Source organism: Tupaia chinensis, unplaced genomic scaffold (assembly GCF_000334495.1).
Source record: "Tupaia chinensis unplaced genomic scaffold, TupChi_1.0 Scaffold000096_1, whole genome shotgun sequence".
In the NCBI taxonomy this organism is placed as follows: Eukaryota; Metazoa; Chordata; class Mammalia; order Scandentia; family Tupaiidae; genus Tupaia; species Tupaia belangeri.
Window position 1 is genome coordinate 2,805,346 of NW_006159558.1, and position 19,026 is coordinate 2,824,371.

At 38.1% G+C, this 19,026-nt stretch overlaps 1 pseudogene; it reads right to left on the minus strand.

Annotated features, from left to right (window-relative positions):
- Window positions 1-7,761: 7,761 nt before the first annotated feature.
- LOC102499107 (activated RNA polymerase II transcriptional coactivator p15 pseudogene) lies at window positions 7,762-8,136 on the minus strand (annotated as a pseudogene).
- Between the last annotated feature and the right edge of the window lie 10,890 nt (window positions 8,137-19,026).

Consider the following 19,026-nt stretch of genomic DNA (forward strand, 5'->3'; position numbering starts at 1 on the left):
AGCTCTGACAGTATCAAACCCCACGGCCACCTCTGACTCCTTTGCCAAACACCACTGTGCCCTGGCACCCTGCTTGGGAAGCTCTCTTCTGGGACCTGTTTCAGGTTCCGAATCGCTAACTTCATGAACACAATCTGCACCTTAGTACAAAACTTTTTTTTGAAGAGGTTTTTGCTATAGGGCACATGCACTCGCCAGAAAGACAGAGACAGAAAGCAAGAAATCACCGCCCAGGGGAGATGGCCATGCCACAGTCCTTTTTCCTCCATTTTCCTCTTGGGATCTTGGGCACGCACTTGCATGAGCCTGGCGTGAGGTTAAGCCACTGGGTCCGGGACTCGAACCATGGGCAACTACGTGGGAGTCCAGCAACATAGCCATTACGCCCACTGCTGGTCCCCCTTAGTACAAAACTTTTTATTAGTATGGAAATAATGCATGTGGTCAGAGTAGTAGAGAAAATTGTAAAATGCTGCTCAAACAAGTGTAGGGACTACGCACAACACTATTTTAGGTTTTTAAATGGGTCATAAAACTCCAAAATCATCTCTCTGTAACTTCCACTGAGTTTAGTTTGTCTAAGCAGGAGTTAAGCTACAAGGGAGAGGGCCTCCTCCCCACGTTGGTCACTCACTGCACCTAAACAGCTTATTAAATGAAGAACGCTGCCCAGGCTATGCGCCACAGGTGGGCAGATGATGCCTGTGGTTAGATGCAATATCTATTCATCAGTTTATAGATCCAAAATACTGTAGAGACTTCCATGAAACCATGTGATACTGGAGGCCTGGAGTTTGTGTAATAGATCAGAAGTAACTGGAAAAGGTTTCAAAGTGCTCTCTGGACGTGTCTGTGCTACAAAGAACGTTTCTTCTTTGGAAGGTGCATGGTAGAACACATCATCGATCTCTTGTTTTTAGTAGAGACAGATGTCGAAAAGGAATGGTAGTCCGATGGCCTTCCGTACCCCATGTCTATGAGATGCAGCACACTCCTATCGTGGGGGCAGGCAGGTGCTCATCTTTGTGGGAAAAGCAGCTCAATGGAGAGTGGCCTGTGGGAAGTGGGTAAGTGTCCAAGCTACTGACATCCCAAGCCCCAAAGCAAGAATCAGCAGCTACTAGTCAAGGGAATCATGGTCATAGGGTGGATGGAGTGAATAATTAAACTGAAAGGCCTTCAGGGAAAGATTACATAAATAGCTTGAAATAGAATAAAAGGCAAAATACAAAAGGTAAGAGGCAACTGCTTGCTTTTGGATAGTCCTACCTCCAATTTGAGAATAGAATGTGGCTGAGAGCAAAGGCTCGAGCAGTGTTTGCTGAATGAATAAATGAATGGATTCACGTGTTCCTCAGCAGTGTTTGCTGAATGAATAAATGAATGGACTCAAGTGTTCCAGCCCAGCCTAGAAAAAGAAACTAAAAGCAGAGGGTAAAAATCTAACTACAGTCAAGTCCAAGAAGAAGATAGAGTGTTAGAGATGTGAAATATTTAAAAGTGCAGAAACAGATGCTGTCTAAAGCAAAAATAATTTAAAAACTACTCTGTGATATAGCAGAAGCATCACTAGATTGGGAATTAGGATCCCTGAGTTTATACTTTACCTGTGTTTGAAATTGATATGTGTCACAAAGAACACTTCAAATCAGCAGAGAAAGGAAATAATATTTAATAAATAATGTAGGCACAACTGGTAAGGCAATAGGAGAAAATACATTGGTTCAGTTTCAACTAAACAAACTCCAGTTATAGCAAAAAGTTCAATGTGGGAGTGAAAAAAGTGATAAGCTATAAGAAAATAGAATAGTGTACTTGCTGAGTGTCTGTGAGAGGGAACGTTATTTACAAGTTGGGTTGGAAAGAACACGGGGAATACATGACCCATGTTGCCTGCCCCCACAATCTCGATGCTCTTTCCTCTGGCCCACCCTTCCCCCGAGTGCAGTGCTGGTGAATTCCCTTTCAGACTCTTTTGATATAAAAGGAATCACGCCTTATAAATTACTCTGAAACTTGTAGTTTTCATTCAACATTGGGCCTTGGAGAGCTATCCATTTTAGTACATATTGATCTGCTTCTTTCTAACTGTTCAACGTAGGCTATGAAGACAAATAGAGTAATACCTTGACAATCTCGAGGGAAAATGATTTCATGCTAGAATTACTGTAGAATGCTAAACCTAAAATATCCATCAAGTTTGAGGGACACTTAAAGACAATTACAGACATGCAAGAACACAGTTTACTGTGTTAGGGTGTTACTAAAGGATGCATTCCAAGTTTCATTGGCATGCAAATAATGCAGTGGGTGTGGCATGCAGGAGACAGTAGATCCAGCCCAGAAGATTTATCTCCTCAGTTTGCCCATCTGTTACTGTCTCTATTCACTTGTCTCTTCCTCTTTCTCTGCTTCTCTTCTGTAGACTTTTTACTTATTTATTTAATTGCCAGAGGGTGCATGCCCAAGACAGAGAGAGACAGAGAAAGCACTCTAGTGGGGGGTGGTCATGCTGCAATCCTTTCTGTTCTTTTGGGCACATACATGCAGGTGTCTGACTTTTTATTTCATGCTGATGAGGCCAGGATTTGAACAATGTGGTCAGCCATGTGGAATCCAGCTCTCTTAGCCACTAGGGCATGAGGTTGATCCCTTTCTACTGCTTTTTTTTCTCTTGTATTTCTTCCCTTCTTTCTTTTTTAGAACACTAGCTCCTAGTCTTAGGCGCCCCACAAAGCCCTCTCATTTTATGACATAAAATTATAAAAATGCCCATATTTGTCTTTAAAAAATGCTTTGCAGGCCACAGTCTGTCTTGAGTGATAACAAAATCACAATGTCTCCTGTGGCTTGTTTGCACTTGGGCTTTCAAAAGCTTTTGTCTTCAATCTAAGACATTATTTTGTTTTTGGATGACTGCTGTGAACAGCTTAGAATTGGACTTTGCTTTGACATCTAATCTCTTCTTTTATCCATCCCTCCTTACTTCTGGTTTCCTGTCTTCCATCCACAGTAGATGAGTTAAGCTCATTGATCTCTATTAATGATGACTGTTTTTGGTATTAGTTATTCGTATTATTTTACTTTATGATTTCCATATTTATGCCTCTCTAGAAAGGCAGGCACTGAGTGGTCTGCTTTCTTTATAAATTTCCTAATGCTTAGAAAGATTGCTTTTTTTTCTAATGGCTACTTTTTTTTTTTTGGAGAGGTTTTCGCTATAGGGCGCGTGCGCTCGCCAGACAGACAGAGACATAGAGACAGAAAGTGAGAAATCACCCCCCAGGGGGGATGGTCACTCTGCGATCCCTTCTCCTCCATTCTCCTCTCGGGATCTTGGGCATGCACGCACACGCGCCCGGCGTGAGTTGTAAGCCACCGGGTCCGGGACGCGAACCGCGGTCGACTATGTGGGAGTCTAGCGTCATAGCCATTATGCTAACTGCTGGCTCCCTCTAATGGCTACTTTTATACTTTTATCTAAAATGAATAGTTTTAGTTCTCTAATTTTTATGCAGTATATTTTTATTCCCCTCAATAAAATAATAAAGTTGTTGGGTTTACTCTTTTTTCCCTTCTCTATTGCCAAGTTTTAGCCAATAATACCCACCTGTCTTATTATTTATCTTTGTACATTTAGCACTTGATTTTGAAGTTGTAGATGACTATCGTAGTCTTTCAGTTCTTATAAATGAAGCAATTGGAAATTGCTCGCTCCTCATCCCCTTTCTTTCTCAAGTTTTGTTTTAAATCACTTCTACAGTGTTATAGCAGGTATCAAGCACTTACGCTGTGTGAACTAGTCCATACATTTGTTTTGCTTTTATTTTATAATTAAACCTATCCAATGCTCACGAGTAAGTTCTTTTCCTGGGATTTTCCTACTCATCTTCCATTGGCTGAAGTTTGTTCTCTAGTAGTTTTCCAAAAGGATCCTTCTTGCAAATATCCCCTAGTTTCTTGCAATTAAGGCTACATTTGTTTGTAGCCTTGGGGCCAGTGGATGACATAATGTATTGTTGGACTCCCACATGGTTGATTGCGGTTTAAGTCCCAGACATGGGGGCTTGAGAATCATGCCAGGCATGTGTGCATATTTGCCCAAGATCCTGGGAAGAGAACAGAGAAGGGATTTTAGCACGGCCATTTGCTCTGGGTGTGTGTGTGTGGGATGATTTCTCACTCTCTCTCTCACTGTCTCTGTCTGTCTCTCTCTCTGGTGAGCACCCTATGGCAAAAATCTCTTAAAAATTGTAGCCTTTATACTGATGCACCATCATTTTGGTATTTAATCGTGAGTAAATATGAAGCCAGATTGAGTCTTTGATGAGAATCCCCCTACCCTTTTTCTGTCCGTGAATTTTATTTGATTAAATCTTGGTGTTAATCATTCTAAGACATCTTTTTGTTTCCTTTTTCTGTTATGCAGTGAATCCTTTCAATTATGTAGATTAGCAGTATCTTTTTATTTGTTTCATAAAAGTTTTCATGAGTTTTGTCATTTATTACGTGCTGTGTTATATCAGGAATTCCAATTATGTGTATGTTGCATCATCTTTACCTGTCTTCTATCATTTTTTTCTAATTAAAAACGATCTTTTCATAAATTTTGTTTTATTTTTTCTTTTTTTTGGAGAGGTTTTTGCTATAGGGCGTGTGTGCTCGCCAGACAGACAGAGAGAGACAGAAAGATAGAAAGCGAGAAATCACCCCCCAGAGGAGATGGCCACGCCGCAATCCCTTCTCCTCTATTCTCCTCTCGGGATCTTGGGCACGCATGCACATGCGCCCAGAGTGAGTTTAAGCCACCAGGTCCGGAACTCGAACTGTGGTCGACTACGTGGGAGTCCAGCGACTTAGCCATTACGCTAACTGCTGGTCCCATAAATTTTGTTTTATGATGTTCATGTTCTCATTTTTATTCTCTGTGTGTTTTCAATTTTTTTCCAGAGTATTTAGATTCATTAATTTTTTCTCCTTCCAATATTTATTCATTTATTTTTCTTCGATTATATAGGCTCTTCCTTCCTTCCTTCCTTTCTTTCTTTCTTCCTTCCTTTCTTTCTTTCTTTTTTTAAGATTGTATTACTTGATTTTATTTTACACAAGGTATTGGGCACAGAGCAATTCTCCTTAATGAAGTTGATGGTTAGCTTTGCTCAGAACATTTTTTAAAAAGAATTATTTTTATTAAATTTTAAAATTTTTATTATCTTTTAATATATATATATATATATATTCTCCCTATTTCTAACCCTCTGCCATTACCCAAAGTCCTCCCACACTATCTCAGGTGTCCACAGTTGTTTTCCATTCCTCCCCCCTACACACACACATTTTACTGATTCACAAAATTTCTTAAATAATCTAACTACTTTCAATAGCAAGCTCAGTTGATATATATCTATATCTATATCTATGAATACATGTCTGACTTTAAGTATGAAACTCTGAGTAGAATGAATATACTATAAGGAGGCACCTAGCTGATGCTATATAGCTTAATTTCCTACATAACCTAACTACTTTCAAAGGTGAGTTCACTCGTTACTACTAAGAAAACCAGTTTTAACTTAAATCAAAGAACCGCCAAGGAACTATGCTTAAAGCCAGGAAACAGGTTAGGATTCTGTTCAAATGGTAGGTACATGAACCTATCGGCAGCTCAAGACAGGACCCAAATCCTTAAAACTGGAAAACAAATCCTAGAAGAAAATCAGCAATGTTTTAGTCAAAAGTCATAAAATTCTACTTCACCAGTTCAGTCTCATGTACTTAATCTATCTGCTGTTGTGGTTCTATTTTCCTAATTAAGTTCTAGAATATAATATTAAACTCCAGACTTGTCCCCATGATTAAGTTGGCCACTTTCTTAGTTTGTGAACTCTTATTTCTGTGTGACTGTATTTAATTTTTCTGGTATAGTACTCCCTGCACAACTTCTTGGAGATCTGGTCTGGCGTTGGTAAATTCTTTCAGGTTTTGTTTATCTGAGAATGTCCTTGTCTTTCATATGAAGGATTATATTGCTGGGTACAGTATTCTTGGCTGAAATTGCTTTTCCCTTAACACTTTGAATATATTTTCTCATTCTTTCCTCACTCACACTGTTTCTGATAAAAGGTCCACTGTTAGCCTGATGGGATATCCTTTGTAGGTAACTTGACGTTTCTCTCTTGCCAATCTTACTATCTTGTTTTTGTCTGTGGTTTTGGTCAATCTGGCTATAATGTGTCTTGGAGAAGATCTTCTTGGGTTGATTCTATCGGGGATCCTTTGTATTTCTTGGGACTGGATCTTTGCATGCCTCTCTAGGTTTGGAAAATTATTTATTTATTTATTTTTCATTTCATTTTCTTTTATACATTCAATCACATTATTATTTGGCTTACAAAATGAATATTTGACAGGTGAACATTTCTCCCTAGTACAGTTGATAAAACTACAAAATATCTTCAACAGAGAATACCACATTTCTTTGTGCCATTAATGCTTTGCCTCCCTAATTTTTTTTCTAAATGTCAAGATTTCATGGAGTAGATTGTAAATGCCCTTATGAGTCTCTTCTTCTGGTATACCAATTATCTGGATGTTTGGACATTTAATGTATCTTGTATTTCTGGTATATTATTCTCATTTTTTTTTTTTTTGGCAATTTTCTCAGTCTTCGTGGAGTATTTTTCTAGGCCAGCAATTCTATCTTCTACATCTCACCTGAGACTCAATTTTCAGTATGATCTAGTCTTCTTTTAATATTTTCAAGGGAGGTTTTGACTTCCTGTATTATAGCCTTCATGTCTAACAGGACCATTTGATTCTTTTTTATAGTGTGAATCTCCTCTTTTAGATTGTACAAGAATTTCCTCACCTCCTGGAGCTTGTCAGCTCCTTTCTCCTGCCTCTTTGGCAATTCACCCCAGGGGGGATGGTCACGCCGCAATCCCTTCTTCTCCATTCTCCTCTCGGGATCTTGGGCACACACGCACCCGCGCCCAGCATGAGTTTTAAGCCACCGGGTCCGGGACACGAACCGCGGTCGACCACGTGGGAGTCCAGCGACATAGCCATTACACTAACTGCTGGTTCCCGAAAATTCTAAATTCTTTATCTGACATTTCCATGAATTTCATCATACTGTCTGAGGATAAAGAGAAGTTGTTATTTTTCCTTGAAGGAGAGGTATTTTCTTGCTTTTCCATATTTCTTGTGATCCTGCGGTGATTTCTAGTCATCTGATGGATGGTGCATTTCTTCCTAATTCTTAAAGTTCAGTTTCAGTGTTCAGAGGCATGCAGGAGAAGGTGATCTGCAATCTCTCTTCCGTTCTGTTCTCACTCTTTGGGCATCAGAATCAGTGGGAATAGAGGAATATTCTGACCCTAATTGTATTCAGATGTTTAGATCCTGTTCACTTGGACCTTTCTAGACAGTGTGTAGGAGTTGAAATGAGTGAGGGAGATGTTTCAGCAGAAGATCTTCATTTTAAGTCTCTGAAAGCAATATTTCAAAACTGAAGTTCAGGATCCATGTCTCTTAGAACATTTTTAATAATGTACATTAAAATGTATTCAATTTACAAATTGTTCTGTGCTCCAAATATGCAATATAAACTTCAGAAAATAATATTTAGAAAATAAAAGCCTGTTCTGTGCTCCAAATATGCAATATAAACTTCGGAAAATAATATTTAGAAAATAAAAGCCAATGTAAAAAGACAGATTAAAACAACTAGAATAGTACAGGTTTTATATGGCTCAGATGTTACGGTTTTCTTACTGCATCTACACTGTCAGAAATCTGTTCTTTGAGCTGACTCCATTGCTCCAGATTTAAAGAAATACCTTTTCTTCCTGGTTTCATTTCACCTTCTGGATCCATCCAATATTTTTAAATGTCAATTAGAGCTTTCCCTTTTAAACCCTAAACACGGACATATCTCACTTTCTCAATTTAAAACATGCAACCATCTCTGTTGCTGCTGCTCTGTTTGGTAGATAGAGCTCTAGAAGCTTCACCAGTCTTTTGCTTCTTTACAGGTTTTCCTGGAGCAACTTGATTTTTCCTCTTCTTGTCAACTTCATTATCAAAATTACTGCCAGAAGAGCTTGATGAAACAAGTTCCTTTGATTTAGGCATTTCTCTGCTCCTGCTATCGAACAACCTCTTGTTTGTTCACTCCTGACTGCCAGCTCTTGCTTTCTTTCCTGAGGTTGAATAATCATATCTTTTATGGGTTCTTGGGTTTTTGATCTTCATTTATAGAGATAATGACCTCAGAGTCTTTTAAAGTTCATAGCAAAATATTTCATTAGCTTTTTATTTGCCAGAGAGCGAGAGCGAGAGCAAGTGAGAGAGAAAGCACATCTTAATGGGATATGGTGACGTTGCAATCCTTTTCCTCCTTTTCTCCATCTTATCAGCACTGTGGACAAGTAGGCACATGTGGGCAGCTTGTTTTTCAAGCCAGTGGAGCCAGGATTCAAACTGCAGTTGGCCATGTGAGAGCTGGTTCCCTATGCACAGTTTAACTGCTGTGCTATAGGGGCCAACCCTTAGTCAGAATTTTTATCTTCTCCATGGTTACATTTTTTTGGGGGAGTGCTCTTCATCTGTTGATAAGTGCTGGTGCTCTTTTTCTGTATTTTCTAGATCTTTTTATATTTATTTATTTTTTTATAAGAGATTTTTGCTATAGGGCATGTGCGTTTGCCAGAGAGACTGAAAGTGAGAAATCACCCCCCGGGGGGAGGGGGATGGTCATGCTTTAATCTTTTCTCCTCCATTGTCCTCTCAGGATTTTGGGCATGCACGCATATAAGCCTGGCGTGAATTTTAAGATGCTGAGTCCAGGACTTGAACTGTAGTTGAACATGGGAGTCCAGTAACATAACCATTATGGCATCTGATGGGTCCTCTAGATCATCTTACTTTCAGTGTGATAATAATTCATTTTATTACTCATCGTTAAGTGATCATGTTTTCTTTGAGTACCTGGAGATGGGAAGTAGTCCAGAGACAGATGGCTTCCTATGAATATGGATTTTAAAATATTTCTTTATGAAAACTCTTCTCTGACTTTTTTCAAACTCGATTAAGGAAGATTTTTTGCCACTGACTACTGACCTCCCATCTTTCATAACTACTGTTACAGACAAGGACATGGCTGTTATAATGAAGGATGGACCCTTCACCTTAAGAAGGTGTGTTTCTGTGGCATTTTTGGGGTTCTGTTGGGATGTCTTTTCTCTACTCTGCTTTTCTTTTTACTTTCTTTCAAATGCATTTATCAACCTTCACGTATGTTTTTAATCTATCAATTGTACTTTGCTCCAAATTTCACTGAGAATAGTTTCTGCAAGTTTGGGATTATGCTTCTTGTTACTTATATGATTTATAAGAAAAGGTGAGGGATGTGGACTGCCATGGTCATATTTATATTTGAGGTTCATCTATGTTTTTAAAACAATCTTAATGTTTCATTTTTAAAATGTTTTTATTTTTTATTTTTTATTTTTTTCTGGAGAGATTTTTGCTATAGGGCACGTGCGCTCGCCAGACAGACAGAGAGAGAGAGAGAGACAGAGAGACAGAAAGTGAGAAATCACCTCCCAGGGGGAATGGCCACACCGCAATCCCTTCTCCTCCATTTTCCTCTTGGGATCTTGGGCACTTACGCACACGCGCCTGGTGTGAGTTTAAGCCACCAGGTCCGGGACTCAAACTGCGGTCGACTACGTGGGAGTCCAGCGACATGGCCATTACACTAACTGCTGGTCCCTTAATGTTTCATTTTTGACTCTTAAAGTCATCAGGTATTTAAGAGAGATTTTTGTTATGCGGTGCGTGTACTTGCCATAGAGACAGAGAGACAGAAAGCAAGAGTTTTCCCCGGGGGAAATGGCCATATCACAATATTTCTCCTCCATTCTTCTCCTGGGATCTTGGGCACACATGCACATGCACCTGGCATGAGTTTTAGATCATGGTTGACCATGTGGGAGTCCAGCGACATAACCATTATGCCATCTGCTGACCCCTTATCTACTTTCTATCAAATACCAGGGCCTTGCTTTTTATGGCTGAGTAGTATTCCATAGAGTATATGTGCTACTCATTTTTCAATCCATTCATTTGTTCCTGGACATTTGGGTTAGTTCCATGTCTTAGCAATTGTGAATAATGTCACAATAAACATAGATGTGCAAGCACTTTTCTGACTGAGTGTTCTCCTGTCCTTTGGGTAGATACCCAGGAGTGGAATTGCTAGATCATATGGTAGTTCTATTTGTAGGTCTTTGAAGAACCTCCATATTGTTTTCCATAGTACCTGGACCAATTTACATTCCTACCAAAAGTGTAGGAGAGAGTTCCCTTTTCACCACAGCTTCGGCAGCATTTATCAGTTTTTAAAAATTTATTTATTTTTCAGTCTTAGCCATTCTGACTGGGGTTAGGTGGTATCTCATTGTGTGGTTTTGATCTGTATCTCCCTTATGATGAGGGATGTTGAGCACTTTTTCATATGCTTTTTGATTGTTCATATGTCTTTGTTAGAGAGTTGTCTGTTCAGCTCATTTTTTCATCTTTTAATTGTGTTGATCAAGTGTTTTTTTTTTTTTGGGAGGGGTAAATCACTTAAGTTCTCTATGTATTCTGTTATCAGTCCGTTATCTGAGGCATAGTTTACAAAAATATTCTCCTACTCTGAGGGTTGCTGTTTCACACTAATTACTGTGCCTTTTGCTATGCAAAAACTTAATCTGATGTATTCCCACTTGTCTATTTTTAGCATTACTGACTGTGCTTTTGGGGGGGTCTTATTTAAGAAGCCTTTGCATACTCATATATCTCCCAGAGTTTCCCCAGTGTTTTCCACCAGTAGTTCTATAGTTTGCGGTCTTAGGTTTAGATCTTTGATCCACTTTGAGATTTTTGTTAATGGTGAGATAGGGGTCCAGATTAATCTTTGTGCAGGTGGATACCCAGTTTTTCCAGCACCATTTACTAAAGAAATTTTCTTTTTCACACTGGATTTACTGGTGCCCTTTGTCAAAAGTCAGTTGGCTGTATGCTTTGGGGTTTATTTCTGGGGTCTCTATTCTGTTCCATGGATTCACATGTCTGTTTTCATGCCAGTACCATGCTGTTTTTATTATCACAACATTGTAATATATTTTGGGGTCAGGGAGTGAGATACTTCCCACTCCACTCTTCTTGTGCAGGATTGCTTTGGCAATACAGGGTCTTTTATGATTCCAGACAAATTCTATGATTGTTTTTTCTAAATCTGTGAAGATTATCTCTGGTAATTTGATAGAGTGTGTGTTAAATATGTAGATTAATTTAAGTGGAATTGCCATTTTGATTATATTATTTCTTCTTATCCAGGAATATGGGATATCCTTCCACTTTTTTGTGGAAATTTTCTATTTCTCTTTTTAGGTTTTCATAATTTTCTTTGTAGAGATCTTTGACTTCTTTGGTTAGATTTATTCCTAGATATCTTTTATGTTTTGTGGCTATGGTAAATAGGATCACTTTCTTTAGTTCTACCTCAGTCCGCTTGTTTGTATACATAAATGCTGTAGATTTTTGTATGTTGATTTTGTACCTTGTCACTTTTCAGTATTCATTGATTTTTTTTTTCAGCTACAACAAATATATTTAGATATAAAATGCAGCAGGGGCAGTGGAGTCTTTCTGCCAAAGAACTTTCTGATATTCCATGCACAAGTTCAGGTTTGCACTGAAAACTTACATGCTTATCTCTGAAATTTAGCCTCATTTTACAATGTCTATATATTAACAGTGTAAAGTCGGTTACAAAACCAAACACTGATGTTGGGAGCAGCAGTTAGCATAATGGCTATGTCGCTGAACTCTCACGTAGTCGACTGCGGTTTGAGTCCCAGACCCACTGGCTTAAACTCACGCCGGGCGCGTGTGCGTGCATGCCCAGGATCCCGAGAGGAGAATGGAGGAGAAGGGATTGTGGTGTGGCCATCCCCCCTGGGGGGTCATTTCTCACTTTCTATCTCTCTGTCTCTCTCTCTCTCTGTCTGGCGAGCGCATGTGCCCTATAGCAAAAACCTCTCAAACCCCCCCAAAACAAAAAAACACAACAACAACAACAAAAAAAACCAAACACTGATGTAGAGCAAAACTATCTTCAAATGTTTTCAACTTTTATACTTTCAATCATGTTATTTAGCTTACAAAATGAATATTTTAACAGATGAACATTTCTCCCTAGTCCAGTTGATAAAACTATAAAATATCTTCAACAGATAATACCACATTTTTTTGGTCCCATTAATGCTTTGCCTCCCTATTTTTCTTCTAAATGTCCTTCCTCAGACCCTACTCTTTCACACACACTATATCTGGTGCTTACATCCATATACTGTGTTTCTATATTCTTTATTCAATCAGTTTCAGTCATACTGCTCCTGGAAAACACTGGGGAAACTCTGGGAGACATTGGAGTAGGTAAAGACTTCTTAAATAAGACCCCCAAAGCACAGTCCATAATCACCAAAATAGACAAGTAGGATGATATCGACTAAGAAGTTTCTGCATAGCAAAAGGCACAGTAACTAGTGTAAATTGACAGCCCTCAGAATGGGAAAATATTTTTGCAAACTGTGCATCAGATAAGGGACTGATACCTAGAATACACAAGGAAAAGCAGGTGTTCCAAAAAAAGATGATTAATACTATTAAAATATGGGAGAATGAGTTGAAAAATCCACTCTCTAAAGATGACATCGAATAGCTAAAAGGCATATGAAAAAATGCTCAACATCCCTCATTATAAGGAAAATGCAGATCAAAACAACAATGTGATACCACCTAAGCCCAGTCAGAATGACTAAGATTAAAAAAAACAAAAAATGGTAAGTACTGGCAGGGGTGTGGTTAAAGGGGAATGCTCTTACACTGCTGGTGGGAATGTAAATTGGTCCAGCCACTGTGGAGATCAATTTGGAGATTCCTCAAAAATCTACAAATAGAACTACCATATGATCCAGCAATCTCACTCCTTGGTATCTACCCAAAAGACAGAAGAATACTTAATTGGAAAAGTGCTTGCCCATCAATGTTTATTGTGGCACTATTCATAATTGCTAAGTCATGGAACCAACCCAAATGCTCTCAGATGAGTGGATGGAAAATCTATGGCACATACACTCTATGGAATACTATTCAGCCATAAAAGACAACAAAACCCTGGCTTTTGACAGGAAGTGGATGAATATGGAAGATTTACTGCCAAGTGAAGCAAGCCAGGCTATGAGGGAGAAACATTGTATTTCCCACAGTATTCATTGATTACTTCTAGAACTTTCTTCATGGATCCTTTTGGTTCTTCTAAGTATCCAATCATCTCATCTGCAAATAGAGATAATTTCAGCTCTTCTTCCCCACTTTGAATTTGATTTAATCTCTTTCTGATTGAATTGGCTTGAACTTCCAGAAGCATTATATTAAAAAGAGTGGAGAAAGTGGGCAGCTTTGTCTTGTACCAGTTTTTAGTGGAAAATTTTTCAGCTTTTCCCCATTGGGTATGGTGTAAGCTATAGGTTTTTCATAGAGAGCTTTTATTGTGTTGAGAAATGACCCTTCTATACTGATTTTGCTGAGAGTCTTAATATTGATGAAATGTATTTTATCAAATCTTTTTTGCATTGATTGTTATGATTATATGGTTTTTATCTTTCGGTTAATATGATGTATTACATTTATGTTTTTGTGTATGTTTTGTTTTACATTTTTTATTATTATTTATACATTTAATTACTATACAGCATTTAGATTGTATAGAGACTTTACTCAGCATGACTCAACATGACACGTCAGTTCAGCCCAGTGGAGAATACTATACACATCCTCATCAACAAGTAATAAACCATACCTGTGTCCCACAAATGTCTTACCTCTCTATTTTTTTCCCCAAATTTCCTTTCTTATGCTCTTCTCCTCCCACACTATCTCCACTTTTTCTCTAGTGTCCATAATAATTTTTAATGCTTTTATGTCTTCCAATCTTTTAGTCTCTACCATAGAATTCAGACAGTTGGTGTATGTTAAGTGGAGACATACATGTCTCTCTTTCATAGCCTGACTTGCTTCACTCAGCACCAAATTTTCCATATTCATCTACTTTCTATCAAATTCCAGGGACTTGTTTTTTTATGGCTGAGTAGTATTCCATGGAGTATATGTGCCACACTTTTTCAATTCATTCATCTGTTTGTGGACATCTGGGTTAGTTCCATGTCTTAGCAATCATGAATAAGGCTGCAATGAACATAGATATGCAAGCACTTTTCTGACTGAGTGTTCTCCTGTCCTTTGGGTAGATTCCCAAGAGTGGAATTGCTGAATCATATGGTAATTCTATTTGAAGGTCTTTGAGGAACCTCCATATTGTTTTCCACAGTGATTTGTCCAATTTACATTCCCACCAACAGTGTAGGTGTGTTCCCCTTTCACCACATCCCCACCAGCACTTACCATTTTTTTTTTTAATCTTTGCCGTTCTGACTAGCGTTAGGTGGTATCTCATTGTGGTTTTGATCTGCATCTCCTTTATGATGAGGAATGTTGAACATTTCTTCATATGCTTTTTGGCTGTTCGTATGTCTTCTTTAGGGAGTTGTTTATTCAGCTAATTTTCCCATCTTTTAATTGGGTTAATTTTTTTCTTCCTGGTAAATCGCTTGAGTTCCCTGTGTATTTTGGTTATCAGTCCTTTATCTGAGGCACAATTAACAAAAATTCACTCCCATTCAAAGGGTTGTTGATTCACACTAATTATGGCATCCTTTGCTGTGCAGAAATTTCTTAATCTGATGTAATCCCACCTTTCTAGTTTGAGAATTATTGCCTGTGCTTTGGGGGTCTTATTTAAGAAGTCTTTGCCTATCCCAGTGTCTCCTAGAGTTTCCCCAGTGTTTTCCTCCACCAGTAGTTTTATAGTTTACGGTCTTAGGTTTAGATCTTTGATCCATTTTGAGTTGATTTTTGTCAATGGTGAGAGATAGGGGTTCAGATTCATCTTTGTGCAGGTCGATATCCAGTTTTTCCAGCACCATTTGCTAAAGAAGTTTTCATTTTACCATTGGATTAACTGGTATCCTTTATGAAAGATGAGTTGGCTGTATGCTTTGGGGTTTATTTCTGGGGACTCTGCTCTGTTCCATTGGTCCTCATGTCTGTTTTTTGTGCTAATATCATGCTGTTTTGATTATCACAGCTTTGTGATATATTTGGGGTCAGGAAGTGAGATGCCCCCTACTCCACTCTTCTTGTGCAGGATGACTTTTGCCATTTGTGGTCTTTTATGACTCCAGACAAATTCTATGGTTGTCTTTTCTAGATCTGTGAAGAATGTCTCTTGTAATTTTATAGGGATTGCATTTGGGTAGGATTTCCATTTTGATTATATTAATTCTGCTAATCCAGAAACATAGGATGTCCTTCCACTTTTTTGAGTCCTTTTCAATTTTCTTTTTAAGTTTTTCATAGTTTTCCTTATAGAGGTTTTTGACCTCCTTGGTTAGTTTTATTCCTAGATATCTTATACTTCTTGTGGCTATGGTAAATGGGATTACTTTCTTCAGTTCTGTCTCTGTCTGCTTGTTTGTTGCATATAGAAATGCTATAGATTTTTGTCAATTAATTTTGTATCCTGTCACTTTACTGTATGTGTTTATTACTTTGAGAAGTTTTTTTCATGGACAATATTGGGTCTTCTATGTATACAATCATGTCATCTGCAAACAGAGATAATTTCAGCTCTTCTTTTGCTGTTGTAATACCTTTTATTTCCTTCTCTTGTCTGATTGCACTGGCTAGGACTTCCGGTACTGTATTGAATAGGAGTGGAGAAAGTGGGCAGCCTTATCATGAACCAGTTTTTAGCGGAAAAGCTTTCTGCTTTTTCCCATTCTGTATAATGTTAACTATAGGTTTTTCATAGATGGTTCTTATTATGCTGAGAAACAATACTTCTATGCCAATTTTACTGAGAGTCTTAATCATGAAAGGATGTTGTATTTTGTCAAATGGTTTTCCACATCTATGGAAATGATCATATAGTTTTTATCTTTCTTTCTGCTAATGTGATGTATTACATTTATGTTTTTGTGTACATTGAACCACCCTTGCATCCCTGGAATAAAGCCTATCTGGTCATGAAGAATAATCTTTTTTATATGTTGTTTGATATGATTTACTAGTATCTTGTTGAGAATTTTTGTATCTATATTCATCAGAGATATTGGTCTGTAGTTTTCCTTTCTTGTCATGTCCTTGTCAGTTTGGGAGATGAGAGTGATGGAGGCTTCGTAAAATAAATTTAGGAAGGTTCTTTCCTTTTGGATGTTTAAAAATAACTCAAATAACATGGGGGTTAGTTGTTCTTTAAAATTGTGTAGAGTTCAGAAGTGAAGCCATCAGGATTAGGGCTTTTCTTTTTTGAGAGGTTATTTATTTCTGATTCAATCTCATTACTTGTTATGGGTCTATTCAGGCTTGTGTCCTCCTGATTCAGTCTGGGTAGATTATCTGTGTCCAGAAATTTGCCCCTGTAATTCAGGTTTTCTTGTTTGTTGGTGTATGGTAGCTCATGGTATTCTCTACTGATGTTTTGTATTTCTATTACGTCTGTTGTAACATTACCTGTTTCATCGTAAATTTGATATATCTAGTTCCTTTTCCTCTTCTTAATTAGTTTATCTAATGGTGTGTCAACCTTGCTTATCTTTTTAAAGAACCAGCTTTTGCTTTCATTTTGTTTCTGTATTGTTTATTTTCTATTTCATTTATTTCTGCTTGAACCTTTATTATTTCTTTTCTCTTAGCATTTTTTTTTTTTTGATTTTGTCTTGTTTTGTTTCCCCAATTCTCTGAGACATGATGTTGGGTTGCCCATTTGCTATCTTTCCATCTTTTACTTATGTGGACTAATTGCTATGAACTTCCCTCTTATGACTGCTTTTGCTTTGTCCCATAGATTATGGAACCATGTGTACTCATTATCATTGGTTTCCATGAATTTTTTGATTTCAATCTTAATTTTTTCAGTAGTTGTGAAGTCATTCAGGAGTAGGTTGTTTAGTGTCCACATGTTTGTGTATTTTTTCTGAAATTAATATTAAGTATAAATCTATCATGGTCAGAGAAGATGCTGGATATAGTTTCTATGCTTTTGAATCTGTAAAGCTTTGTTTTGTGCTCTTTTGTGGTCAGTCCTTGAAAAGGCTCCATGTGGGGGTAAGAAAAACGTATATTTTATGGTTTTTGGGTGGAAGGTTCTATAGATATCAGTCAAGTCCATTCGATTTATGGTGTCACTTAGATCCTGTATCTCTTCACTTATTTTTTACCTAGATGATCTATCCAAAGGAGATGGTGGAGTTTGAGATTCTCAACAATTAGTGTTTTTCAGTCTATCTCTCCTTTTAAATCTAGCAGTCTTTCCTTCACATATTTGGGTGCTCCTGAGTTGGGTGCATAGATATTTTTTTTCTTTTCTTTTTTTTTTGGAGAGATTTTCACTGTAGGGCGCGTGCGCTCGCCAGACAGACAGAGAGAGACATAGAGACAGAAAGCGAGAAATCACCCCCCAGGGGGGATGGTCACGCCGCAATCCCTTCTCCTCCATTCTCCTCTCGGGATCTTGGGCACGCACGAAAACGCGCCCGGCGTGAGTTTTAAGCCCCCGGGTCCGGGACACGAACCGCGGTCGACTACGTGGGAGTCCAGCGACATAGCCATTACGCTAACTGCTGGTTCCCCATAGATATTTATAAGCATTAATCTTCTTGATGATTTAGCCATTTTACTACTATATAATGCCCTTCTTTGTCTCTTCTAGTTTTTGTCTTAAAGCCTATTTTGTCTGAAATTAGTATTGTGACTCCAGCTGTTTTTTGGTTTCCATTTATATGGAATACCTTTTTCCTTTCCTTTACTTTTATGTCTTTATCCATGAGGTACATTTCTTGTAGGCAACAGGTAGAGGGTTTCTGTTTTTTTATGCACTCAGTCAATCTGTGTCTTTTGATTAAGATTTAATCCATTAACATTTAATGCTATTATTGATATTTCCAGACTTGTCCCTAACATTAAGTTGTCCATTTTCTTGGTTGTTTTTGTGATCTCCTATTTTTGCCTGTCTCAATTTTAGTATTCCTGGTATAGTACTTCCTCAAGAATTTTTTGAAGAGATGGTCTGGTGTTGGTATATTATATCAGGTTTTCTTTATCTAAGAATATTTTTATCTTTTCTTCCCATTTGAAGCATAATCTTGCTGGGTATAGTAATCTTGGTTGAAATTGTTTTTCTTTTGATACATTGAATATCTTTTCCCATTCTTTCCTTGCTTGCATTGTTTCTGGTGAGAGGTCTGATGTCAGCCTGATAGGATAACCTTGGTAAGTAACTTGATGTTTCTCTCTTGCCAATTTTACTATCTTGTCTTTACCTGTGGCCAATCTGGCTATGATGTGCTGTGTAGAAGATTCTCTTCTTGGGTTGACTCTATTTCTCTATTTGGAATAATTCGTATTTCTTGGATTTGGATTTTTTTTCTTTTGAGAGGTTTTTGCTGTAGGGCATGTGCACTTGCCAAAAAGACAGAGAGAGAAAGAGAGACAGAAAGTGAGAAATCACCCCCCCCCCCCAGAGGGGGATGGCCATACCACAATCCCTTCTCCTCCATTCTCTTCTTGGGATCTTGGGCATGCATGTACATGCGCCTGGTGTGAGTTTAAGCCACTGGATTTGGGACTCGAACCAGGATCGACTACATGGAAACCCAGTGACATAGCCATTATGCCAACTGTGGGCCCTGGGTTTGGATGTTTTAATGATTCTCTAGACTTAGAAAATGTTCCTCCAGGATTTCATGGAATAGATATCAATTTCAGGATTTCATGGAATAGATTATCAATGTCCTTATTAGTTTCTTCACCTTCTGGGATACCAATTATTTGGATGTTTGGACACTTAATGGT